At 43.8% G+C, this 27,488-nt stretch overlaps 1 protein-coding gene across 1 annotated transcript in view; it reads right to left on the minus strand.

The window, feature by feature from the left end:
• ACSL3 (acyl-CoA synthetase long chain family member 3) overlaps positions 1–27,488 on the minus strand; it is a 725,290-nt gene that overhangs the window by 647,895 nt on the left and 49,907 nt on the right. The gene's annotated exons all lie outside the window — the stretch shown is intronic.

A 27,488-nucleotide genomic window follows, 5' to 3' on the forward strand; every position in this document is an offset into this window, starting at 1 on the left:
CTATTCGTGCATTCTTTTCAATTGATGCATCATCCACACTCGTCTGTCTGCTGATCCATTTATCTATGTATTTATGCCAGAATAGATTAGATTTGGGGCTGTTGCTATGGCTGTATGGGTGTGGTGTCTAAGTATGTGCATATATGTGCCTCTGTGTGTTGCTGGTGCCCAAGAGCGCCTCTTCATATGTTGTTTTATTTGTACAAGTGTTGATGTGTGTATACATGTCAATATTGTATTGTTTCACCTGCCTGTATACAGGCTTCTTAACCCCTTCACTGTCAGCTCTCCCCCCCCCCCCCCGTTGCCACACCTGTTTTTGGCTATTTGGGCTAGTTCGCTACTAGGCCCCAAACATTTATGTCCACATAAGATATCCTTACCAAATTTGCATCCTTTTCTTCCTACATTCTGAGGATTCTAAAGGGACCCAGGGTTTGGGGATTCCCCAGGAGGGCACCAAGAAATTAAGTAAAATACGGCTAATTGTTGGTTTGTTGGGGAAAAATAGGAAAAAAGTCCTGCAGAAGACAGTATCTGTTTTTTTCCCTGCAAATGGTATCAACGAAGAGTTTGTGGTACTAAAATCACAATCTTCCAAGCTTTCAGGAACAGGCAGACTCTTGTCAGAAAACCAAACTTTTCTACACAGTTTTGGCCTTTTACTGGGACAGCCTATTTTTCCAATTTTTTTGTGCTTTCAACCTCCTTCCAGTTAGTAGTAGAAATGGATGTGGAACCAATAATGGATCCCAGAAAGCTATACAGTTCTGGAAACAAGTCAAAATTCTGAAATCAGAAAGGGGTCATTTATGTAGTTTCTAAAAGGTTTTCCATTAGCTCTGCATGTAATATTTTAGGGGGACGGCTCCTAAAGCTCTGCTAAGCAGCCACATGGGCACCAATATCTGCTTAAATTATAAGGAGGATTTATGGTACGCATCCCCGCTGAGATCACTTTACTTTTCAGCCCTAGCAGGGGAACTGCCAACTTTACCAGCACTTAGGAGAGAACATTTGAAAATAGATGAATACTGAAAAACACACAAAATCTAAAAACAAAAGAGACCACTACATATTTTGAGTCTGAAATTCTATTTAATGTAAATAATGTCATAATTGAACAATTGTTTAAGTGTTCATCTTGAGCACAAACAGGGGTAGAACGTCCATTTTCTTGGCGCAGAGGCTCGCCAAATCTTTACATAACTTTTCTAGTCTGCGACATTTGAGTCCGAGCGGTCTATAAACAGAGCATACTTGTGTTAAGCTCCTCTGTTGCACCTGCGTGAACTACATGCATCATGTGCAACAACTGCTTGCTACAGTGCTTGCTTGCAGTTGACCTCTTAGCCAAAAGTGGGCTCTAAGTAGCGTTTACCATGGCTGGGTGTACTTTGCCCAGTTACTTTATGTTAGCATTGCCATAGCTTTACTGCACAGTTGCTATGAACGTTATATTCTGGTATAGTGTGCACTTTCTTTCTTTAAATAATCACTCCCCTGCAAACAAAAAAACATTGCCATTGGCAAGGCTAATAGCTCCAACTCCAGCAAATGTGAGACCTATTGCATTGCAAATGCTTGTTTTATCTGTACCTACAGTTTCTGAGAGCTATCCAATTTCTCTACATTTGATTGGCAGTTGGGCCAGGCGTGCTAATGAAACAGTAGATCGCCCATGAAAAGGGTAGATATGTGGGTGTGCAGTAAAAACTGAGAAAATGCACATACAGAGCTCTAGATATTAGGCGTTTTGCATTCAACTCGGCGCTCTTCCTTAAATAAAACATTTACTTTAAGGAAATAATTGTTCAAGTAAAATCGATGCTAAGAGTGCGCCTTCAAATGTGCAAGGTTTTTCACTATGATCGACAGACGAGTTGTTTAAAGTCTATTTCCTGCTTGTGAAACCACAGATTGGATGATGAAGTTTAACACCACGGCAAATTTAGAAATCATAAGTGAACAGCGCAAAATAAACCCACTGACCTCAGAGTAAAAAAAAAAAAACAGACAAGACACCCAGCAGTTCATCCTGTACATGACAGCACATGAGTCACTCTTCCGGGCGTTCATTCCTACTCTGGGCAAGTCTGCAGACTTTAACAAACATTGGCAAAGCCAGTAAGAAGGTCTCACCTGTGCAAGTATTGCTGCATGTTGTACACCAGCAAGCCTGCTGTTCAGCATAGCTAAAACTTAGTGACGTAGAGTGGCGTGCCTAGAATGGCAGCGGCCTAGAGTGGCGGGCCTACAGTTCAAGGGCCTAGAGTGGAGTAAAGTGTTGTAAAGTGGAGTGACAAGAGTGTCGTAGAGTGGAGGGGTGCAGCCTGTCACAGAGTGGAGGAGCATAGAGAAGAGTAGCGTGAATTGGAGTGACGTTGAGTGGCGTACAGTGGGTAGAAGAGAGGTGCGGAGTGGCGTACAGTGCCGTGGAGTGTTGTAGAATAGAGTGCAGTGGAGAAGCGTCAAGTGTGGTGGATTGGCATAGAGTGGATAATGTATGGTGTGGTAGCCCATTGAAGTTAAAGACAACACATTTTAAAATGAAATGACGATTACATTTGCACAAACGAACAGTTTTACTGATAAAACTATAAAGCACACAAACAATAATGTATGGGAATGGCATATTCTGGTGTACAGCTTGCTTTGATTTTGTTAAAATAATTATTTCCGCCACATTTCAGAATTACAATATGTGCTTTATTTGTACTTACCTAATTCTGATATATGGTAAAATATTTAAACATTCCAATTACATTTTAAATTTTGTTGTGTGCTAGAATAAAAACCTTCGCTTTCACAGCAAGATTGTCAGATAAATCTGTTCACTTTGAAGTCTGAGAAAGAATAGTAAACTAAACACCAAGCTCCCTCGAAAGATGAAGCATGACATGTAACCTCTTTCTTTCAATGCACAGCAAATGTGACAATGAAAGAACAAAATATAAAGGCCTGTTTACAGAAATTGAGCACTCATGGAAGATTACAGTAAACCAGCTGGGCTCCATGGGGGAACAAAGACATGCTGAACAGCCTGAAACATAGCAGCAGTTAGAAAGCAGACAAATGTAAATTATAAACCATAAAGCCAATGGAAAACAATGGACGAAATGCATTCATTCCTAAGTCAGCTTTCAGAATGTCCCCAAGAAGTCTTTTTAACCAGACAGCTGTGCTGTCTGCTAGACTTAGACTTAGAAAACTATCACAGGTAAATGACGCAAAAACTACCAAGTGTTGCTCAGACCCCCAGGATATTGCAGCATGTGTTAGGAAATGTTGCGGCACAATAAATACATTTTGATGCACACTTTTGTTTTATTTTTGTGGCATTTTTGCAGCAGTTTATTTTGGTTATATCCAATAAATATGCAATCATTCATCTTGTGTTTAATGGTGGACTTCGCAAGTGCCTCAGCTGGTGTTCATATTTTTTTTTTAAGGGATGGTTGACTGGGTGTGAAAGAGGGTGATAACACTTTATAAATAATGATGAACTGGGGGATGCTATACAACCGTATGCATGCATAATTTACACCGTCAGGTCCTCATTTATGAGGGGTAGGGCAGCACCAAATACTTCATGCTGCGCTGCCCAACACTAATGTGAAAAGTCAGTAATGCGTATTTCATGAAATACGGTGCATTCCTGCCTTTTACCCTTGCTTTGTGCACATTTTGCTGCCAAGCGTTAATGTAGGCACCCTCGTGAGTCGAGAGTCTTGCAACACAAAATATTAATATTTCTAGTCCTGTGGGAAGGACTCCAGCAGTAGTTAATTGTGTGCATACAGTGAAACCTTGAAGCAATTGGTGGCGGTCCATGCTAGTCGAGGGACAGCTATCAATTAGTATTGTTGGTGTGAGGACTCACAGAAGAGCTCCCAAATATACATTCACACACATATACACAGGTATAAGTCTACCTATGTGTGTGTGTGCATTTATATGTTGTGCTTTCAAAGAAGGGAGGGAGTGAAGAGGGCGAGTTTCCCACTCCTAAGAAAGAGTGGTAGGTCCAGCCAGGTGTTCGTCCAAAGTAGCATGAACCACAAGAGGTACCAGGCTGTTCCTAATGGGGGGGTAGTGGTGTTGGTGACACCCGTGCGTCGTGGAAAAACGCGTGGGTATCCAATATGCTGGATATAATGGCCTCACACACCCTTGCAGGTGTCATGCTTCATCATCGGCAATGCTCCTCGTTGGGTCGGCGGTGCAATACCCAACGGGCAACACCTCAAAGAGGGGCTCTTCGACGGAGATCTCTTATCCAACTGCCATGTGGGTGAAGTGTGGGTATGGGGTCAGTGCTATGTAGACGTAGTGGAAGTTAAAATTGGGGCAAAGGGTACCAGGATCAGGTTTATTCTAGCGGTCCCTCACTCCAAGTTAAAAGGAGATATAGAATAGGCTCGGAGGGAAATAATGTACCCTGATGCGAGACTAGACTAGTGAATGAATCAATTGGTCGACATGTTTCTCGCTGTTTGTCCACTGACTAGCGATTCTTCAGGACCAAAATGAACAAAAAGTTTGTGGTTAAAAAGACTATCTACAGAGTGCCTTTACCTTGCTATAGAATCCTTATTCCATTAAGTGTAAAGGGTCAAAAATACCTGTGTTGTGCTGTATTTGCCTAACTTTGTGAAGGTGAGCTACAATAACAGCACCCGGCAGGTAGAGCTACGAGTTCGACCTCGTAATTTTCAGGTTGTAAAATCCCGTGCCTCCTCGGGTGGACCTACCCTACCCCTCGCTGCCGGGCCCGCAATGCCCCTACGCGTTTCGACACCGCAGGGTCCTTGATCACGGGATACAGAATTATTCTGCATCCCGTGATCAACGTCCCTGCGGGGAAATGCTCGTATTGTAATTTCAGCAATATGATTAAATTTGAAAAGAATCACCTGTGGCTCATTTTTACCCACTTGCAAAAATGTATACACACACATTTTTTTCTCCACAGAAAGTAATCTTCGCGGAAATCCCAAAGAAAGAAGCGGCACCAGAGGACTGCACAATGGTTTATTGTGCACACAAATGACGCGTTTCGGTGAAGCCTTTATTAAGTGAGAAACCTGCGTACCATCCCCTGTAAAAATATAAACCTAGGTTCATGGAAAGAGAAAAAATACTCCAATAGCAATCGGCTTGTGCTTCAAATGTTCACGATAATCAGTAAAGAGAGTTCAATGTTAATTGACAAAACTTTACACATTGACAAAATGCATGCAGCAATGCCGATTAAAATATGCTTTGCAATAATGAATCATTTCATAGTTCATGGATGGGTACTTGATGATCTAGATATCTCAAATGTAATTAAACAAATGATGACATCTAAATAAACAGATGCATGAATACAATGTCCAACACTGTTATACCACATATTGTGCCCGATTTTCAAGACAGGAACATGTCTTTGTGAGCACGGGTATTTGAGCAAATGCTCCCAAATTAATATCGACTACGAGTCACTTGTGTACATGCTGGCAATACAATCAATGTTAGTATTTGATAGAGTATAACGCATGCACAGATCAGACTTGTGCCCACAAAGAGAGGGAAAATGATTAGCCAAGAATGGCAAATTGTAGTTAGACAATAATTAAAATTGCCACTCCTTCCAAATGGTGATTCAGTCAAGCAGAAATGAATGGTGAATGCCCAATATTATATCAACAATCTAGGGTAATGTACCCCTAAATATTTGACTGTCCAGAATACATGATCTATGTCTAATATTAATATTTGGTAATTTACCAGATACCAACCAGAAAGGTATGCAATAGTCAATGGCTCAAATGGATACTCAAATCATATTACTCACGCAGAAACGTATGCAATAACGGCGGGAACTGGCTCACAAACTGTGTGTGGTGTGGTGTGGTGTGAGTGGTAAAAAAAGGAAAAATGAAAAGAAGTGATGGTGGTAAATAAAAGGAGATATCGCAAATTGTCTCTAATCTTCAGAATTAATACTATGTTGTGCAAAAGGCATGGCGATGGAAACAGACTAACTGAATCCATCAAATCGGCTACAATTATCCTATGTGGACAATAGTTGAAATCATGGTCAGACTACGACCATGGCGTTCATAATTCTTTTAATAACATTGGATTTGGTGTTGTATGTAGTAATCGTCCTGGGAACATTGCTCTCAGTGGTTTTGTCTCTTTGGAGCGGAATAAAATCTCATTGCAGTTTACCCCTCTGACTTTTTTAATAGCTGCGGATACCACTTTTCTATTATACCCCAGCTGTGCAAATCTATCTTCCATGACCCATTGCTCCTTCCTGTAGCCCGACTCAGTATTACAATTTCTCCGGGCCCTGAAAAACCTCACATAGGGGATGCTGTTAACGAGTGCCGTTGGATGATTACTTTTGGCGTGCAATAAGGTATTGCCAGCCGTATCTTTCCTGAAGAGGCTGGTGACCATCTGCTTATTTCCAATGTTGACGGCTAGTTTGAGGAATTCACAATGAGGCGCCGATTTTATGAGCGAAATTGAGATTAAGTCGATTGTTACCCAGTAAATGAATTCTTGTGCCATACTCTTGGGACCATCCCAAATCAGGAACAGGTCATCTATGTACCTGATCCAGATCGGGATGTGTTTGGTGTATCTTTCATTTTCCTCCCAGCAGCCCAGAAAAAAATTAGCTAAGCTGGGGACAAAACAAGTCCCAGACTTCTGTCGATAAAGGGTTTTGTCAAAAATGAAAATGTTGTCATTTAAACAATACAGCATCATTCTCTCTTATAGCAGTATGTTCCCAGAGGACGTATCATCAATTGGTGGAGGGAGAGAGAGTAGAGATCCTTTCAATCTCCTTTCAATAATTATAAATCAATGTGGAAAGGATCACTGGTCCTGCATAACCAAGGTCTGCAGGTGGATCGGTAGGTGTCTCCCAAATAAAAGACCCTCATACACATGTTTTTTCAGAGTCGTGTAGCGGTATATGATGTGTCCCCGCTTCTAGAATTAAAGTTGAACCTCACTACTGTTTTAACCAATGGTACAACCTCCTGGCGGAGGGTGCAAACAAAAACTGACTGCAGGTCTGCAGGTGGATCGGTAGGTGTCTCCCAAATAAAAGACCCTCATACACGTGTTTTTTCAGAGTCGTGTAGCGGTATATGATGTGTCCCCGCTTCTAGAATTAAAGTTGAACCTCACTACTGTTTTAACCAATGGTACAACCTCCTGGCGGAGGGTGCAAACAAAAACTGACCCAAGGATTACGCACGGACACGTGTTACAAGAAGCGGGGACACATCATATACCGCTACACGACTCTGAAAAAAAACGTGTATGAGGGTCTTTTATTTGGGAGACACCTACCGATCCACCTGCAGACCTTGGTTATGCAGGACCAGTGATCCTTTCCACATTGATTTATAAATATGTTCCCAGAGGGATACAGGTCTCCCCCGGAAAAAAATACATGCATGCTTCCACACCCTGCCTTTGATTGATGCAGGTGTATAGGGATCATACATCTAATGCCATAATCAAGCAGCTCTCCTCCCACCTCACATCATGGATGAGACGGAGGAAGTCAGTACTGTCCCTACAGTATGACCTCAAATTGGTAACGAAGGGAGACAGGAACAAATCCAAGAAGATTGAAGTAGTCTCCAGGAGCCCTCCATTAGAGGACACAATGGGCCTTCATAGTGGCCTAATGGGGGGGTTTATGAATTTTAGGTAATAGATAAAAACACAGTATACATGGATTATCTGTTTTCAAGAAGTGATATTCATCAATGTCCAATAGACCAGCAACCCACCATCCCTTTAACATCTCATGATAAACATTAATCGAAGATCTGTAGATGTCCCAACTAATTTCCTCGTAGCAATTAGTGTCCCCCAATTGTCTCAGGGCTTCGTTGTTGTATTGCTCCAAATCCGTCACAATTACATTGCCGCCCTTATCAGATAGTTTAACAATTATAGTAGGATCGTTGATCAGACCCTCCAAGGCGTTTCTTTGTGATTTAGTCAAATTGAACTGTTGATTGTTGGGACGTTGTTCCCTTAATATGCTTTTTTCTTGAATCATAATCATGTTCAAGGCTTCAATATTGTCATGTCGGACATTACGGTTAAATACGGATTTATATATATATTCGTTTCACTGCTTTCCACCAAGGCCGCCGAAGTCACGGGCGGTGCAATCAGATAGGCGGGAGTGGAACCCGCTTGTCAACTGCCAAAGAAAAGTTTGGTGCACTCACTGGGCATAATATGAGGTTATATTCATCACAGACACGATTCAAACAATCTTTTCAGGGATGTGGCGCTCCACTACCAGTCTGGGGAAATGCGGTCCTCCTATTTGCCACAGGACAACCAATCACGTTGCTGGACATTTAAAAGAATGTACACTGGGTTCTTTGATTTTTTGGCTTTATCGAACTGCAGATAGCAATGTGTTGAAACGTGTCTGCGATGAATAAAGCCTCATATTACACCCTGTGAGTGCACCAAACTTTTCTTTAGATATATATATATATATATATATATTTATATTTATATTCTCCTACTTATGAGACCTTTGGGCTTTGACATGCATAATACAAAGATTTTGGAAACTGAGTGGTGCCTCACAAAGAACATTTTTATTTTTGGGAGTCCGCTTTATCAAGAACAAGCATTTGCAATGCAATAGGTCTCGCATTAGGAAAGTTTGAGCTTTTAGTATTGTAAATGGCAATGTCTTTATTTATGCAGTAGTTAAGTTTTGTTTGTATAAAAAGGAACATATAAAATATGGCTCGTACAAAAGTATCAAATTTTAATGATAGATAGAAATAAATGTGATATGTACATGCTAATTTTTGTACTATCTGGGACATTAAAATACCTGCGGAGTCAGTAAAAAAAAAAAAATACAAAAAAAATCGGTCAGGTGGCAACCCTAGTCAGGTGTAATTATGGAACCTCTAGAACACATTTTAAAGTGCATTGTTTTTATAAATACTGTTTTAAGTAGGCACCATGAAGGGGAAAAATGCTGTCTTTGGGTGATTTTATCTATTTTTACACTGGCTGAGACATTAAATATTCATGTCGAATAGAGAACTGCAATGTGCCAACCGTACCTTATGTCGGAGGCAAGCTGCAGTTAGGTGGTGTGTATGAGGGAGTGGGGACACGGTATAACCTGCCAATAATGCAGCAGGTGCAGTGGCACTGGAGCCCAGACCTGTGAGGGTCCTTTTGCACCTCAATTATGTAGCAGAACATGTGTATTTGTAAAATTCACATTCACCCAAGAGTATCTTGGCACCGAATATCACAGGTTTATTGTTACCCAACTCAATGGTACTCAGTTTATTCACTTCAGAAGGATGAAAGGCTGATTTAGACCGCTGTGTAAAATACTGTTTTCAGGGGGCGTGGCTTCCCTGAGCTGCGGAATGGCCAGCCGAGGCTGAAATATCCGAAATACATCCGTACATGGCATGCTAGACTGCGGTTCGAAGCTGCGATAATGCTGTTAACAGTGACCAGGAGGTCATATTAAGCTTTCTGCAAGAAATTTGACCGTAACATCGAGCGACGCGTGATTGGCGAGGCCTACCGCCTAATTTACATAGTGCAGCCGGGGCCTAAAGGTTGGAGCGCCTCCGGCGTGTGCAGCGGGGACGCCGGCAGCCTGGCGCCGGAGATCGCGCCATCGGTGAGGAGAAGCGGTGGCTACTGAACGCTGGGACGCCCGCAACATCGGAGGCTGAAGGAGGTGGGGGCCATGGGGCGTTTTCGCTGTGCACGCGGGGTGCCTGTGCTGCAGCCGGGCGTGAGAGCCGATGCGGAGCGCAAGAGTCTGGAGACACGGAGCGCGCACAAGGTGAGGGAGGCTCTGACTGTAAAGGGGACACTGCCGCAGGTGTTTGTGGAGGCCTGAATTAACGCAACCTGGCTCCGGTCTCCATGGACGTACTGCCAACAGTCCCCTAGCGCCGTAATGGGGCGAGCTTGAGAAGCACTCACGCGGCCGCCATTTTGTGGAAGGCGGCCGAGCCTAACAAGGAAATCCTGATTGAAGATTAGGACCTCGCTGACTGGCATGCAGGGCAGTTGTAGGGGCCAAGTGTTCCCACTGCATTGAGGATCCTACTGTCAACATCTCTGTCCTGCTAAACTTTTATTCAAGGTAAAGCATGGGGACATGTGGTGTCTCGTCACTGCGCATGCGCGTTTGAGGCTTTGAGTTCATTTGGGCGGGCGGGACTTCCGTCTTCGGAAGTCCCGCGCACGCGCCCACGGAGTGCCTGAAAGCGGGGCTCCCATGCCCGAGGGAGAGCCCCGGCTACAGAAGTCCCGGCGGTAAGTGTGGCTTAGTTCTAGGGGGGAGGGGGGTGCGCTTGTGTGTGTGTGTATGTGTGCAATGGCGATGGCGGGGGGAGGGGGGTCTTTGTATGTGTGCGTGCGTGAGTGTAGGTGCGCTGGTGTGTGTGTGGGGGGGTCTGTGTGTGCGCGTGTAGGTGCGCTAGTGTGTGTGTAGGTGCGGCGGCGGGGGGGGGGGTTTGCCTGTGTATGCGTGTGGCTGTGATGTGCGCATGCGTGAGTGTGGGTGCGCGTGCACGCAGTGTAATCCAGCCGAAGAGAAGCGCGTGGCAGTTTCTTGTCCTTCATTCCCCCGAGTCAGCTAGCTATAAGTCTCCACCTGGACGCATCCTTTGGATGCGAATTCCAGGCTCGACCTAAAAACGAGGAACGGCTATAGGCACCTGCTTCGCCCCTAGTTATGCTAATTTGCATATGGGCCGTGGGAGGAGCAGGTGCTTTGAGGCCATATCATGGAGCATTGGTTACAGCATACAATTTTGTGGTTGAAGTACTTTGACACCCTCTTTGTGTTGTGGCAGGGCACAGCTGTGAGGCTGAGCAATTTGTGAGCGAACTTAATGACAATGACCTTAACTTAGGATTTACAGCGAAGATAAGTTCCACATCCGTAGATTTCCTAGACATTTATATCCAAGTAGGAGCAGAAAAGGTTGGAAACCTCAATTTTTAGGAAACCTACTCCATGTAATACTATACTGCATGCAGACAGCTTCCATTCCGCCTCCTGACCAAAATAATCTCTTTTGGGTAATTCTATAGAGCCAAACAGGCCTGCAGTACACAGGCTGAATATGATTAAATGGAGAAGGGTATGATCAACTGGTTTAAACAATGTGGGTATTCCGATACCATACTGACTGCTGTTTCCAAAAAGACACATGAATTAGATGGGGAAGAGGCCCCGTTTAATCCTTCACAAACAAGTGTAAAGAAAAAACACACAATGCAACCACATAGATTCACAATAACATACAACAAGGAACACTGCAGGGTAAGGCAAGCCATGCAGAAACATTGGCATCTACTAAGAGAAGACCCCATCATAGGCAAGCAGATGCATAGGCATATCATGATAAGTTATAGGGAATCTAATTGGATGAGAGACTACTTGTTCATACGGGAACATAGCACAAGTAGAAGACCAAAGACATGGTTGACACAACAAAAAGGATTTAGGAAATGTACTAAGTGCAAAGCCTGCAAGAACGGCGAGAACCTTTCGGTGTTAGTGACACCCTTCAAAAAGGAAATCAAAATGAGAGGTAGCCTAGTATGTAAATCTGATTTTGTGGAATACATCCTCACTTGTCCCTGCAAGAGACCGTATGTGGGGAGTACCATTTTACCTGCACAAGACAATACTACAGCACATCAGAGCAATCACAAAGATGGAAGCTATCCCACTGCTTGACATTTTTAACACCATCAGAGTAACCCTTCAGTTTTAAGATATAGTTGTGTAGCTCAAGTTCTTAAGAGAAAAAGAGAAGGTGATTGTGAGAAGGAACTACATAGATTAAAATCATGGTTTATTTTGAGATGGATAGCAAACACCCAATTGGTTTTAATATGGATGAAGAACTCTATACTGGTCTTCTTTAATGCATTTATGCAAGGACATGCATCTTGGAGGATGCCATTGTAGTAAAGAATGGTTTCAGAAGAATACTACATTGTTATATACATTCCTTTGTATTTTTAGAAGGTTGATTGGGTTTGTGAAGACAATAATGAAGTGTTGCTGTGCATGTACATATTAGATAGTCCACCAGGACATGTCATATCAGCACCTTATTTTTCTCTCGAGTATGGTTACAATATGAGCTGTTATAAAATCTGTTTTTAGTGGCTCAGAACGGAGCAGTGTAATAAATTTAAAATGTATGTTCAGCATGGAGAACTTTATCAAGTTGAGGGGGAAAGTGATTGTAAAGGTTCAATAGGTAAGTATTGCTTTCATAATGTTGCACTAGAATGTGTTAATTACAACATACGTAATACTTTGGCACAAGAAGCCATGAAAGTTCAGCTGATTTACCTCGCTCTGTGGACGCCAAACATTAATTTGTTTAGTTTTATTTTTCCATTGTGTACTCAGTGGTTGAAATATTTAGAACACCGTTAATAACATAGTGAGACTTTTATATGCTTAAAACCACGGTGACAATAACAGATGATTTCAGTGAGTTACAAGATTGGTTTTGTTAACCACATGCAACTGGATATGCACATAACTTGGTAATGTATTGAATCTTTCATTGACAGGGATATATCTGTAACATTACAGTACCCAAAAGATGTTTTTTATGTTTACTTGCACTTTATCTATTTATATTGCACAATAGATGGTGCACCCTGTCGTGAACAAGGCTGCCTGGTGCATTCGAAACGCGATGACAGTCGAGTGGATGAAATATAGATAGATATATATATATATATCTATCATCTCCATCCAAGTAGTGTAGATCCCGTAAAGGCCAGGCCACATCCACCTGGTGGGGCTGGTGCAATACAGCAGGTACGGGTCCCATGTAATTATGACAAAGGTGTCGCCTCATGAGTCAGTGTGGCACAAAGGAGATTGCACTCCGCGCTCATTTCAATTTCAAATGAGGCCATGACGAAGACCTGTTAAGGTTAAAACGTGCTGACGTTAATGAATCAACTTGAAAACCGAAGGCTGAGTGCAATCTCCTTTGTGCCCCACTGACTTGTACGACGCAACTTTGAATATATATCTTTTCCAAGGGCCCCCTTGACCGGGACGTTTGGTATTGTCTGAATCCATGCCAGTGGATCTTGCAAACGGACACAGGTGGCTTTAAGCCTATGGGTGCATGCCATCCCAACCACTGGTCTAGGCGGGCTTGCCTATGAGCCGCCCGGGGGTGCATGCAGGCCTCGAAAAATCATAACAATGTTACGAGACCTGCAAGTCTAGTGACTTAAATAATCTACTCAGCCTATTTGTAATGCTCTTGGCCCATAAACTGGTTTCAAATGAAGTGATCGTGGTCAAATAATTTAATTTATTGAACCGCCATTTTCTTCCTTCTCATATAAGAGCACCTTGTACATATGTGCGAGTTCAGCCAGTCTGCTGTACGAAAAAACCTCTTTTGTTGGACTTCATACACTAAACTTTTTTCCATATATAATAAAAATCTAGCCACATATAGGATAAACATGACCCTTGACTCTTTTAGTTCATTTACAGAATTTTCTAGAGGGCAGAGCAGGAATGTTTCCCAAATCATGTTTAAAAACTATCACTTTTAATAAAGACATAAATAAAGCATGAAGTGGTAGCACAGGGTCATTTGTGATCAGCAGATTTTACATTGAAATGGCCAAACTCTTTCCTTCCCACCGACATGCAGCATTACTGATAAAACTGTATAGTGTACAAACAATGTTTGGAAATAGAGATTTTGCAAATGTGTCATTCACACATCAACAAGTAAAGCGTTCTGGTTTGTTTTGCTCCAATTTAAAACTTTGTTTGCATCACACTTCCTAATTACAAAAGAATGTGCTTTTGTAATTCAGGATATATTTTGAAATATTTGAAATATTAATTTACAGGCTATTTATTTAAATGCTATGTTAGAGAAAAATAACGGACAACTTCAGACAGCTAACTTAACAAAAATCACTAACTCTAGTAAGAGAGAGAAAAATAAACCTAATTTTCCAAGCAACAATTAATTAAGAGACATACTGACATTTGACCTCTTTTCTTGAACAGACAGCAAATGTGTCAAGATAAAAACAAGATTTTATGTCATCTTCATTGCTCACTCACTTTCTGAATGAACAGAACACCTGTTCCTTTTACAGCCTAAGTTTACTTGCAAGATGGGATTAATAGGCGTTAAAAATAGCTCGACCTGATAAAATTTTACTCGTAATTGTGAGTGGGCGAGTAGATTTGAGGCATGGCATGGTAGGGGTGGGGGAATAATATCGCCCGACCCATGTTGATTTTTATGAAGAACAAGAAGATTTAATGTCTATTTTGTCCAACGGACAAGTAGACATTAAATCACTTAAATAATAAGAACTGTGGGCACTCTGGGGCTCACAGCCAATCAAAAATGCTGCCAGATAACCTTTGGCTGCGGGAGTAAAAAGCCATGTGTCTGCTAGAGGTAATTTGCTGCCCCAGCAGGCGTACGCATAAATCATAAACACTGCCAGTGTGTCAAAAGGTTGGCACCATTCCAAGGATGAACAACGGGTTTAGTGGCCATCACTTTGCCATCGAGGAGCATATTTATAACTCCAGTTTCTGAGGGGCACGGGGTGAGCACATTTATCTTTGTTGCCCTATGGATAGTGCTAAAATTCAGGCTTTCACAGGAGCTGGTGTGTTACACATTTGTATGGATAAACCCTTACGGGACCAGTTCAAGTTTTGTTTCCTTACGACGAGTAAGGAGTTTGGAGCCCCTCATAGGTAATCGGAAGGTGGTGTTTTGGATTTTCACCCTCCCAGGCCTGTCAAGTATCACGCAACCGGTGTGACACTAACGCATTTCAGTGCGGTGCTCCGCATCACCGCACTGAAATGCATTGTCACGCATTTTAAGCCACCATCTCACTCTGCTGTACCAGCGGTAAAACTGGTAACACCAGGCTGCTAGCATGCGCTGTGGCGCACCTCTGATCCCTGTGCGCAGGCTCTGCTGTTCCCCGCAGGCAGGCTTGCCGGCCGGGCGCTGCCACCAGAACAGGCTCTGACTGTTAGTAAACAGACAGTTAATGATTTTGACTTGTGTACTGCTGCCCGATACAATGTATCCAGGCCGAGGCAGTCCTTTGCCCGATCCGAGACACCCGGGCGGGGCCTGCTGTGCCCTCAGGAGTGGTTAAGGGCAGCAAACTGACTGTGGCCCCACGGGGGGGCCGATCTGACCTGACCTCACGTTCTGGAGGGAAGGGAGGTCAGATTCCGGAAGCTGGGACTAGTGAAGGCGTGCCGCGCGCGCGCCTGTGGGCTGACATGAACCCGGCCGCTACCTCCAAACCGGACCCGACAGGACCGAGCATATGTGAAGGCAGGCCCACTGAGCAGCAGTGGGGCTGCTGCTAGCTGAGTTTGTTACTCCGGGGTGGCGCACGGTCCGACTCCGTGCCCGTTTGCCGAGGGAGAGACTAATCTGTTGCAGTCAAGTCTAAGGACGCAGGCAGGCGGCTGGCCCCTAAACTGAACTGTGCAGTGGCAAGCGGCAGCCTCTTAGTATTAAAGCATGTCATGTGAATTACTATAGAGATCACCGATCTGTCTGTGTGTCGGTATAATATGCATTTTAACCATTGCACATGAGGTTATGAAAATCAGTGGTTTATAATGTGAGGAGAAGAACATCAGCAAGCCACAGATCGCCGTTTTATATCGTCATCGTGAAGGAGTCAGCATTGGAGCCGTGATGAGAAAGTTTGTCTGCACTTGATCATCCACACAGCACCTGCTCGGGCCTCATTGGGTGTAGCGACGGCTGCTTCAGAGGCCTGCGCATATTTGTTTAGCAGGCTGGGGTGCTCCTTGCACACGCACATTGGGACCTGGAAGGATCCGGCCAGCCGCTCTGCGCGGCCAGAGTGTGGCATTGACAGAATAAGGTAAGGCTATTCCATATTATTAATAAAGTGTTCTGCGCACCGCAGGTGCTTGATGGCTGGCACTGCAATTACCGTCCACTACCTTACATTGAGAATATACCTACGAGAAGTTGCTTTTGGGGGGCCGGTAAGCCATCCCAGCCAAAGGATGAGTTTTCAGAATTAGCAAAAGGACAGTTAAAGGACAAACTAATGAAAGCATGCCTGGCTTTACTTTTAACTGTTCAGACCTTCAAATATAAACCGTGCACTTGCAGAGATGCGTGTTTAAGTGCAGGAAATCAAATAGCAAACCAAGAATGGAATACTGTAGATATAGGGTTGCTTTTGAAGGTCTGTTGGTGGTGATACGTCCCATCACGCATTCATTCAACTAGTTCTTGTCCTTGAAATTTATAACAGTTAGGTAGGCTGACATGAATTTAATGCGCTTTCAGCAAGTTCTGAATTTGTAGGCAAATAAAAATAAAACTTTAAATCTCAGAAAGCAGGAAGGGGTTGGCTTAAAGAGCAGGCTGGCTAAAGCTGGCTGGCTAAAGTTCTAATTCATAACAACGACAAAAGGGTTATAACCTTTCTAGCATATTATGACACGATGCTGAAGCAAAGGCAGCATTCAAAAGTTTCAATTTCTTATAGTGGCAGAAGTGGGGCATGACTGGTGCAACCGTCTGAAAGTAAAAGCAAACTTTACAGAAGCAGGACAATGCATTTGACGTTTGGAGGTCCATATATTTTCTTTTTCAAAAGTTTTTTTTTTAGTAAATTGAGAATATGCATATAAAATTCCTTTGTTGATGGGGGATGTCAATCAATCAATCAGAATCCTTATTTTTAATACAGTGTGAGTGTCGCTATCAGACAGCTGTCATGTGGCAGTGAGGTGAAAACTGTCTATCATTCCTAGCTTTACATTCTGGGGTCTGTATTGTTCACCTTTCTCACTGACATATTGGCAGTTAATCCTATCAGGCCAGTGCTAGTTGCGACTGTTGTATTAAATGCCTAAAGTCAAAGAACACAGTGATGTATTGCAGCTGCACGTTCATGTGATGATGTTCTTTATTATCGTTGATGAAGGTAAATGTGCTTCTTAAGCAGCCAAGCAAACAAGTGCTAGCACTCAGCTCACTATTTCTGCACAGTTTATACTCAGTATGTGTGCAGAATGGCACATAGCATAACTGCTGGTTTCTATAGGCTCACTCAAAGAGAATGAAATGTCACAAACAAGCACACTGAGCTAAAGAATTGTCAGACATAAGCAATCTGAAACCTAAGCAGCGGTGTTGCCGCAGCGCCTGCTCACCAGGCTTGCAAAGATGTGCCTGAGACTGAGTGAGGGTACAATCTCCTATGTACACTTGCTATGCTATGCTATGCTATAAAATGTGTTTTAGGCTAGCACATGGTCATGAATGATCAGATTGATGAGATAATATACTGAGCAGCTGCAGCGACTTCCTGCCTTGTTACTGAGAATTGCAGTCATTCAGTCTGTCTCTGGTTAGTGCCCCTCCAAGATCTTCTTAGAGTTTCTCGTTGCTCAAACAGGCGTAATTTCTGATATCTATATGTTTCCCTCATCTTCCTTGCGTGATTTTGCTCGAGCGAAAGTGTCACTCATAGTCATTGAAATGTCACTCATAATTGCATTGAAATTATGAAAATGTCACACATAGCAATCTGAAACCTTGGCAGCTATGCCCTCCACAACAGAAGATAGCTGCCAGCTTTCTACAGAATGCAGCATTAACTTTTGGTAGGACGAGAGAAGTCTTTCTTTGTATCCCTGCATTATTTATGTATGCTAATTAGATTTGCAGAATGCAGATGTCCTTTTAAGGAATATAATCTCCCTTCAGTTGTACTGACCCACGGAAACAAATCAAGGCTAATTTGAGTGTATGTGTGCACATCAAGGTAGCGTGACGATTATTTCTTTCCGTTATGTGCAGTTCGGCACATGCAGACTAGTCTTGTAAGGCCATTCTTTTGCCTTGTATGAGGAATCATGTTCCAGAGAGGCCCGTAAGGAAAATTACATTCAGAGCCTCCGGATTGCCAGATAATCACGCTCACCTCTTTGTTCTAATAGTAAGACTTGTTTGACTGCACACACCTTGTTAGGTGTACTCTATGTTCCGCTGGACTAGTCACACTATGCATGTTTCCAGTCGAGGACCTTTCCATTTCCTGCTATAACCCTATACACTGGCCTCGGGAGAGTGAATTCAAGCACAGGTGTCTTCTCAAGTTCTCTGCTTTGGTGATTTATATTTTGTGACATTTCTGATGACTGAGGATTGTAAATCTAATGGAACTAAGTAGCACTTTATTTTTAGGGTTCATATTTGAATGTGTGGCTTAGTGATATTTTGTCATTACAGGCTTAGGGTGGCCTTTGGGGTCGTACAGGTGTGGCAACCCAGAGGAAGGCATGTGTGCATGCTTAGAGGAAGATTGATTAACCACATTAGGATATAATAACATTAACATAAGAACTAAGAACGTTGTAAAGAAATAGAGTATGTAATTGTCTTGACCCGGGGGTGTTGATTTGTGATTTGTTATACTTTAAGAACATAGAAGCAAAGTTCCACAGATAACAACTTTTCTGATAATGGACGCAGAAACGTTTAATTTAAACCACACTCGTATGAACTGATGATTTAACCAATGACTTGTGATTTATCAAACCTTTTAGTGTGAGGAATGCAGTTGATTGAGACATGAATGTGGATGTGAATAAGTGTGTTTTAAAAATTCCTAACAAAAAACTGTTTTTGTATTAGCATGATAATTTTCTTTTCTACAAAACTCTGGCTAAGTCAAGAAATAAATATTGTTGATGTGAACATAAAATAATATTTGACTGAGCCTTTGTCACATTCATGACAAATTGGTGACGGTTGTGCATTGATAAAGTCGGACGGGTGTTTTTTGTGTGCGTTTTTTGAGTCTGTTTCCCTGCCCCGTCGACTAATTTCAAACAGGGTGTCCTTCGCGTTTTTCAAAAGGCAGGCACTGTTACCATTGGCAGAGTGGATTAAACCCCCCTTTCGCACCAGGCGTGCAAAAACCTCATTGGATGGCTGATGCCGCCTTTGTGGTTGTCACAGTGTGTTTGCATCCGAGTTTGAATCACGAGCAGAGTGACAGCAGCACGGACACTTCAATAAGTAGCCTGGGGCAACATATCCTTCCTTGCACTAGAGCCCATGACACAGTGGGTACTTCACTGCTCGATAGCAGGTATGCAGAGATTTAAATATGCAAATATCACACATATGTCTGGAGGGAGCGATGCACCAACTTAACCTAGGATTGCCTGGTCCCAATCTGCACAGCTCCCAATATAAAATGAACCTATACCCTTGGATCATGACCCTCTGCAGCTATAGGTGTTCAGTTTGCCATATAAGCGTTGCTAACTTGTACCTGCACAGCACCCTGGACGCTTGAATTGTTTTTAAAAAAAAGTGCATGCTGATTAATAAACTATATATTTAAAGTGGCAAAAGTGTACATTATATTTTAGTCATGTACTAGGATCTGCAAATTACAGTGAATGTACACAAAATATGCAGGGGGATCTCACATTTTCAATTTCAGGTTGCTTTTTTGGCACTTTTGCCCGGAAAAATACAGTCTTGAGGGTGTCTGTTACCCCGTTACTATTGACTGTGTCTTGATTGAGGTGGTTTGCCTTAAATATGTGCAGGTTATTGGGATTTATGTTTCGGAGTCCCCCTTTTGTTGTGTTCCCTGTTTATTCTGCTTTCTTCAGCCTCCAGGGTGTCGCCCTACTGCCAGCAGGGGAGAAAGATGCTTCTATAAACCAGAATATTGGGGGTTAAACCAGATTGCTCTGTCTGTGCAGAATAAACCGTCCCCTGACCACTTGCCTAGAAAAGTGAAGCCATCATCTTACAGATGCCTGCCTCCTCATCCTGATGCCTCCTGTTTGCCTTGGATCTTTCAGTTGCTTGTGGCTATAGTCCCTTCTTGATGCCACCATATTTCCTTCTGCTACTCACTTCCTGATTAGTGCCTCCACTCCTGTTCTACAAACCTGCCCACCTCTCTTCCCAGCATCCTCTTTACATACATCCTTGCATTCCTGTACACTACTTCATCACTGTGGCTCCCCACCTCTAACTCAGATCCCACATATTTCCACTCTGAACTCATTGCAACAACCATCTGTCTCTGTACTCCTGGCTAGTAAGTAAGTAATACTCAGGGCTCATTAGTTGTTAGCGCCGGGACACCCCCTCGGGGGTAGCCGTGCGCTCTATAAAATTCAAAAATAAATAAATAAATAATAGTAAGTCAGCAACCAGTGTCTTTTTTGCTACATGCTCACGGGCCACAACACTACTCCCCCCTAGTACTACATCATTCTTGCATTCCTTGAGGTCTTCACTATTACTAATAACTCGCTTTCACCACAGTGCTTTGTACACTCCAGTCTCCCCATTTGTGCCCTAGTCTAGTCACTTGCTCTCTCTGTTCTAATATTATCTGACTCTCTTCACTTCATTTCTATTTCTCAAGGCAGTCTGGTTTTGTCCATGTTGTTCAGTATTGCTTTCCAGTATTTCTTTCCTAACACTTCATATCCCTTTACATTGAGGTTCCCCAGGTCATTCATTTTCTGTGGCCTTTCCCTCTTCCTCAATCCAAACCTCTCAATGTTTTTAATATAGCCATTCATACCACACATCTGTTTGTTTTAAGAGCTATAATTAACAGATTTTACTTGGGCTCCATTTTATGATACTCCATTTGCTGAACTTGAACGATGGAAGGTGGATCCTTGTCACGATTTGAACTGCCACGTACATATCACACTACTTGTCAGGTGAGCCCCAACCTACTGAGCCATCTTGCTGGTTTGCAGATGTTGCCTAGCAATGGTGCTAGTCTTTCCCACCGTGGCATGATTTAGTCTCCTGCTCTTCCATTGTCCCAGAATTCTCTGACTTCCTGCACTTTCACACCCTGTACGTGACCTGCATAACTTTCTCTTATGATTCACAGTTTATTTCTGCCCCTGCTATCGACACTGCATTTTCCTATTCACAGAGTCACCCCTATCTCTGTGTCCTAGATCTATGGCCGACATCCCATCCCTTAAGTCAACCCTCGATGTAGCCACAGGATCTCCTTGTAAGTCTCTAAAACTGTCCCTATCCTGTCTGCCCTCATACTCCCTTTCATCTGGTGTGCTGGTCCTCACATTTTTCAGTTCCTAGCTGGTGCTACCTTTATCTAGCTCAACACTTTCAAGTATGCTTAATGGTCCGATATTGGTGTCATGGCCATGCCCTCACTGATGCAGCTAGGAGGTTGCTGGAATAGCCTGCCAGCCTGGCGAGTTTGGTTCAGTATTCACTTAGTCTTGCTTCACCATTCCATGTTCTGCTTTTTGCAATTGGCCTGTGCCTTATGCTGCTTTCTTTCACCCAGAAAACAGTTATACTGCTTTTCCACCTTCCTTACACATAGTTGTTTTGTCACAGAAGTATGCCTCCAGCCATGATGCTTGGCTTGTTCCTGCTGATGGCTAAGAATGCACACTTCTACATGAGATGTTGTTGCTGCCAATGTTAGTGGACATAAATATCTCTTTTGTCTTATACATTTGTCACCTCTGCACTGGTCACATTAAGCCTATCTGGGTTTGTACCTCAATCAACACTAGTCGTTTACAGCATGCCGCTAGGACTGTGGATGCTGTAGGGGCAGATTGCAGGGCTCATGGTTTACAGGGAGGGGTGGTTTGGTGAAGAGGTATCGACTGCTGGCTGCCTTTCTGTTAGCCAAGCACAACTCGCAAACAGGCTTAAGAAATGCTGGTAGCTTGTTGAGAAAGAGTGGATGGCAAGGGTTTTAAAGCAGTTAACACAACTACAATAGAGTGATTTGGTGTTGAGATAAGATATTGGAGTGGAAGAGGTATGGAACCTGTGGAGAAAGGGGCATAGAACATGTAGTGAGCTGGAGGCAAAGGGACCAAGCATGAAACCTGTATTGTGTGTAGTGGATGATGGGGCATGGAACCTGTGGTCTGCAATGAGAGAGAGGAGGTAAAACACTATTCAGTCTGTATTGAGAGAAATGGGTAAGGAGATAAAGCTTATAGTGTGAAAGATCAGAAGCAAAGGGTGATGGAGCCTATGATGAGTCTGCGGAAGGGTTATGGACTGTAATTAAGATGAAAGGGGACCAGTTTAGTATATGGTGAGAGGAAAATGGAAGCTTATAGGTTGCAATAAGGGAATGTGTGTGGTTGCTTACAACTGATGGGCAGAAGCAGAGGGCAGGTTTACTTAGGAGGCTGTTGATGATTAATAAAGCAAGTGTGCTGCCTCATCTAAATTATTTAGGTAGTAAAGGGGGCAAGTTTATTTCATTATAGGACACGGAGATTTCTCTAACACTTTGGCCCTTGGACAAGTAAAGGTTTTCAAAAATTCCACACCACTGCATGGGACGTGCTAATACAGCGCACTCAGGGTCTGTGGTGAAATAAGTCTCCCATGGGTTGGCAGACTGTGCTTCGCCTCAGTCAGCTTCTCTGCTCAGCTGGGAAGTGAGTTTTGCAAGGCGTACCCTGACTTACTGAGCCAGGAAGGGTAGTGGCGTCGCAAGATTGCTAGGAGTACTAATGGAAACCCCCCCTGAACTCCCAAGCACAGTTGATTTTGGCTATTAAAAAGGCACCCACTGAGGTAAAGTGGGTGCTCAAACACTGGTGACCAGTAGAGTAGCAAGGGACGAAAGCAATGCAAAGAAAACCAACAAGGACAACAGTCATCACAGGAGGGAGGGGCGCCTCTGCGAGCAAGGAGGCACAGGCCTATTAAAAGCTATACCAGCTAATCTGAGAGCAGTGAAGTGGAAACACCAGACCAACGTAATCAGTGTGTCAAAACAAAAGAACTGTAAAGAAAACCAGGAAGGACGGCAGCAATAATGGGAAGAAGGGAGGGGGGGTGCGTCTGCAAGCGAGGAGGCAACAGATGGCCAACCAAAAGAAACAAAATTGGTGATTACCCCTGGGAGGGAACCCAGCACCAAAAGGCAGGACAGATGGACACTATTGACCAACCATAGTAAAGGAATTTTCAAAAGGCACCCCAACCAACCAGACGCGATGGGCTGGCTTAAAGCCCAAATTCTGAATACATCTCAATTAGACAGTGCGAACGCCGACTAGGCAAGACCTAAAAACGAGGAGAAATAATAATATTTCTCCTAGTTACACCTGCGCAAGGGAGGAATAAGATTTCGCTGCAACCTCAGGTTTATGTTACTAAGTAAATCTGGGGCAGAGTCAAAATACATGGATGTTGCATGAGAACATCCACTGCAACACCTGTGGAACACCTTCTTGATGCAAAATAGAGCCATGCCGGACCTTGTGCTGCTCTGTCTTTCTATGCAGGTTGGCTTTGCGTTGCTTCATAGATATGATTGAGAGGATTGCGCTGCCGGGGCATAAAAAAAAAGTGACGCAGGCGGTACACCCTTGACATTACTTCCGATTCATTGTTGTTTGTAACCCCAAAATAAACTCCTGCCCGGCTGGACAAAGTACATATTGGCTATTTAGCGTATGCTTATTTTTACCCGGATTCCTCAAATACTAGGGTCCACTGTCTTTTGTAATAAGATAAATAAGTAGTAACTATGACTTGTATATAATAATATACATAAAGCATCCACTTAAAAGCCCTGGTGACACCACAACAATGTTGCTGTTCCTGAGTTTCAAAAAGAGAAGGGAACTCCACAGAGGACTCTTTAACCCCTTGGCCGCGGCGGTAATTCTGCCGCGGAGCTGGGGGGGTGGGGGGTCACGCGTGCTGCCATGCTGGTGACGGAACCACTCCGTCACCAGCCACGGGCGCGCTGTGCTGGTGATGGAGTGGTTCCGTCACGGCCCCGCCCGCCTAATAGAACGCGCGGCACGAAATTAATGCCGCGCATGCGCGGCGGCCAGGCCGTGACGGAACCACTCCGTCATTAGCACAGCCCACTCGTGGCTGGTGACGGAGTGGTTCCGTCATCAGCATCCAAGGGGTTAGAGGATTTCCCTTCCCCTACACGCTCACCTGGCATGACGTCATGCCGTAACTCCTCCTCAAGTGAGAAGTGAGCAGGGTGAGCAGCGCACATCAAAGTGCCTGCCGTCACTGTAGACCGGAAAAAAACGGACCGGCTGTGCCAGGGCACAAAGCAGAGCCAATAGAGACCCGTTTCGAGGCCTCCTTTAAAAAAACTGCTGGTGCTCAGACCCGGTCTATTTAAAGCCCTGGGTCTAGTATTGTGAACAGGCGTTTCTAATTGTGGTATTTTAAAAAAAGAAAGAAACAGTCTGAAGAAGGTGGGCGCCGTCTCCAGAAGCGTGTACTTTATACCTCACAGCAGTAGGAACCTGCTTTGACTCGCGGCGCTGAGATGTAATCACGAAGAATAACATTATTTTGAAAAGCCTGTTCACGACAGAGGAACGGTATGGGGTCGGTATTACAGTATCTTAATGAACAGAGAAATCCAAATGGCTCCTTTTTCCGAGGACAAATTGACTGTAGCTCTTGTAATCCATGGTTTCTTTCAGTCTGCTGTCTTTAGTTCTAGGAATCAATAGACAGCCTTGTTCAGTCTGACAATATAGCCGACGCTTGTAATCCGACAGTGCCATGCTCAGCCTGATAGTAGCTTTAAAGCCTGTGTCATCCACAAACACCTCCCATCAGTCTGAAAACACCTTTACAGCTTGAGCAATCCTCAGAGTTCCCCTCTGTTAACACAGCACTTATAAACCACACACAATTTACGTCACTCTGACAATGTCCTTGCAATCGTCAGTTTCCTTCAGTTGGCAATGTTTCTCGAGCGTTTGTAATGGCAAGAGGCCTCCTTTCCCAGAAGGCCACCCAATCCATGTATTACTCTTACGATTTGCAGGCAGTTTTCACCCAGGTTGACAACACCTGCTTAACCTTGCAAACCACAGCCGGTTTATGTTAGTCTAACCACCTCTCTCTACCTAGTGCTAGCCCCCTGTAGTTGCCTTCACTCTCACAAGGCCTGTACACCTCATCTTGTAAGGCACAAACAGTTCTGGTCCGTCTGACAATGTCCTTAAAGCCCTTGGAAACCACAGCCGGTTGATTTCTGTCTCACAATGCAGATGTAGTTTTTGTATCCCACGGACAGTTCATGGCACTGAAGACACATCTCAGATGTCAAGCACAGAACACAATGCGATATTCTTATTCATCTGCCCACGCACAACGCAGCACACCTGTTAAAACAGGAGTTCATAAGCCTCACGGTTCCAGGGACACTAGGGTGGGAACAAGCAGTGCTTGATTCGTGCCGGTGAGCCTAACTGGCACTCGTTTCTAAGCTCCAGGACAGTTGGTGTGTGTGCTTGCACTTACATTTTACTGTCACTTGCTAATCTTCACCGTAGGCATCAACAATTCGTTATTTTTTTTACTACAGTACGCAAGGCCCTATGCAGGAGGTGGGAGTTGAGAGAGTATGCGCTACGTGGCATGACAAGATAGGCAAAGACTAAATGCTGCAGCTGAATGGCTGCTCGGATTTGCGCAGCGCTGGCCCACCACAGCAACCTTATTCCAGTAGAGGATGGTAAAATAGATCTGCAGGCTCAAGATGTCCTTGTACTCTGTGCACAATGGAGTACTATTTATTTTCCTCCAGTCACTGTCTTTGTGCCCTCCTGCATGATTCATTCGCCAGAACCAAAATGCGTTGTACCAGTGATGGCGTTATTCATGTCCCCACTCCTCAAAATAGATGCCTGGGTACGTGCACAATCACAGGTGCAGCTGGGCAGGATCCGACAATCAGCAGGCCACTGAAGGAGTGCAATTGAGTTGAATATGTTCCATTTCCTGTGGCAGTACAGACCAAAGTTCTAGATCATAAGCGGTTCACCACGCATACAACAGGAGACGATGAGGAAACTTACATACCTGGGTGTGTTACGGATTATAGATTTAAAATGAAAGCGCTTGCCAGCAGCGTGTATAAGCCATTTTAGGCAGGCTGAAGTGAACAAAGGAAACGCACAGTTGAAAATGCAAATGTTGTCCAAAACATGAACCACGGCATCTGTGACGCAGGCACTACGCTGCTATGTGAGCAATTTGTGTTACATATGCTATAAGAGCGGAGGCAAAACATTTCTTTTGAAGTGCGTTCAAAGCAATCTAAAGTAAAAAAAAAAAAAAAAAAATAGTAATACTACATGTAACAGGGGCATTCTCCTGAGAGCGTCCGAAACATCAAAAGGTGTGACTAATGAAGCATACTGACCAATCATGAAGCATACTGACCAATCAAAGGCAGGCATTTACGGAGGCTACAAAAAGGAACTAATGAAAAAGATGGGAGGTGCTTCAAGCCCACTGTCTAGATACAGCAGGCCTCGCAGAGCAGTGCATCTGCTGCATAGGCTCAAGCTAAAAAATAGAGCATGGGACAAGTGCATTCCCTTGAGAAACTTCAGAAAACTACACACAGGATGTCTCTCTCGCTAGCCCCAATCCAGAGGTGGTGGTGTGTGGGGGGTAGGCTTTCAGATCGGCATCAGCCTGGCAGTGCGAGAAATGCTATACTTAAGTACTCATGACGTGCTGATCTAAGCCTGCAGTAAAAGGGAAAACAAATATTTACAGAGGCAGATTTGTTTTTTTCGCAGTGCCCCCACCTGAAATTGGGGGCATTGCACTGCTCAGTAAGCATGAGCGCAAAATCCGCTACGCTCGCGGATTTTGCGGATTTTCGGTAAATCCGCGATCCGCGAACTCTCGTGAATTCACCGAAAATTCGCAATCCGCGAGCGGCGGATTCCGAGGCCAAAAGTTCAAGCCTTCCTGGCCTGTTGTTGTAAGTGATTTACGATGGCGCCGGCAAGCTGCCAGCGCCATCGTAAAATAGTAACTAAATTAGCTTCAACAGGAAGCTCTAATAGATAAAATCAAGCAGGCACTCGTGCATCTGCTTTATTTTATCTATTCGAGCTTCCTGTTGAAGCTAATTTAGTAACTATTTTAGGATGGCGCTGGCAGCTTGCCGGCGCCATCGTAAAATAGTTAACAGGCCAGGCAGCTGTGCCCTCTTCCCAAATATACCATCGAAAATCGGCTGCGATAACTCATTATAGCTTTTCTCAAGAGTTCACGTATTCGAGTGCGGAGTAAAAAACATGTCTGTGGAAGTCATAATACTCTGGGTTCATTTACATATTAATTGCCAGTAGATGATTCTGCCCTCCCAAGCTTGCATTTCAAATTTCGGGTGCACCCCCTTCCCATTTCTGATTCTTTATGCTTGACGTTAGATGGAGGCATCTTTGTGGGTAAGCAACGTGTTTGTTACTTTTGTTCTTAAGCCTGATTCCAGGTACCATCTTGGTGAGAGTTAACTAGGGT

This window comes from Lissotriton helveticus, chromosome 11 (genome assembly GCF_964261635.1).
Source record: "Lissotriton helveticus chromosome 11, aLisHel1.1, whole genome shotgun sequence".
NCBI classification, from domain to species: domain Eukaryota; kingdom Metazoa; phylum Chordata; class Amphibia; order Caudata; family Salamandridae; genus Lissotriton; species Lissotriton helveticus.